A 1488-nucleotide genomic window follows, 5' to 3' on the forward strand; every position below is an offset into this window, starting at 1 on the left:
AAACAACTCTTAAAAGATGCACAGTACATGTAAAAGCAGATCTTGCAACAACGGTATAGCTCGCCTGAACTTCCTAAAACATAAGGCAGGAATGACTCTTTAGTAACTACTATTGGAGGGTGAGTATTATTCCTATTTCCCTTTCTACACAGATGCTGGCAAACTAGTGCAAGCCAAAATACAATTTCCTCAAGTACAGTTAGGATTAGTGACAGTACTATAGTCTTCTGCCTTCCAGTGTTTAATTTGGATAGGGCAGATGGTTAACTACTCCCTAACAGTAAAGCCAGTAAGAGGGCATACATTATATATGTATTTAGTACAAACACCTCTACCAAACCTTTTCCTTTTTTCCCCTCTATTTTTTTTAAAGACATTATGTCATTCTAAGGGACAAACTAAGAACAACTACACTTTTAACTCCATGTTACGTGAAGATTCACTGTATCTATAGCAGTCTGAGAAAGAAAACCTAAGTAGTCTTGTATCAGAATGTCCTTGTTCCGGTAATTCAAGTACGTTACTGTCATCCTTAACATTCTGTAGGTTAAAAGTGTACCTACCACTAAAGTAAGTTTGTGGGTTTGTTTTTAAAAAAACAATTGTAAACTAACTTCTACACTTTGGCTACAAAAATACTAGAAACACAACTGTTTAGAAATCAGCATCCAAGAAAGTGAGACTCATTTGTCATACCTTCTGCTAACTTTAACTTTTACCATTGAGTTATAGCTTCAAATTTACACATTGTATGAAGTGGAATATTAAAGAAACGTACTTCCAGGGCACTGTAATGGAATTCACACTTTATAGGAATGCTTAGTATATCTGAAGTATCTTTACTGATTCAGGTTTTAACATATCTCACTTCCTTTTTCAGAGATTTGTGTTGTGGTTTTTTGTTTTGTTTTTCCCCTCCCCCAATTTCACTTAAGGCTGTAAATGTGATAGAAGATTTAAAGACTTACTCTTGCCAGATTAGATACCTGGAGAGCCAAGTCCACATAAAGAAACGAAAGAGGCAGTTTTAACAAACGGGAACAAAAATTGATAAAAGAGCAGCTAGATTGATACTGCCACCAATTTCTTTAAACTGAAGTGTTCTGTTGATGGTTACGCTATCAACAGAAAGCTGAAACTATAATTGCTAGTGGCCCTGAAAATGCCACTTGTACTTCATACTTTATGGACAGCACATTTTTCTTGCAGTGAATTTAAACCCTAGGTTTATATAACCTTAAAAATTGTACTAAGTTACCCTTGACAAGAGAAATACCTTTTAATGACAAAGCAAATCACTAGGGATCCGCAATACAAGACTGATCTGTTCTAGACACAAGCTACAGAAATTTAAGCTAGTTGTAGGTAGTTCTCTGCTAACTACGGAGATGGGGAAGGGAACTCCAGTTTTCAGATCTGTTTAAAAGTTTCTAGCAGCAGTGACTAAAACTCACATTCCAGAAGGGAAATAATACACTTGAAACTCAC

The sequence above is a fragment of the Calonectris borealis genome, chromosome 3 (genome assembly GCF_964195595.1).
Source record: "Calonectris borealis chromosome 3, bCalBor7.hap1.2, whole genome shotgun sequence".
NCBI lineage: Eukaryota > Metazoa > Chordata > Aves > Procellariiformes > Procellariidae > Calonectris > Calonectris borealis.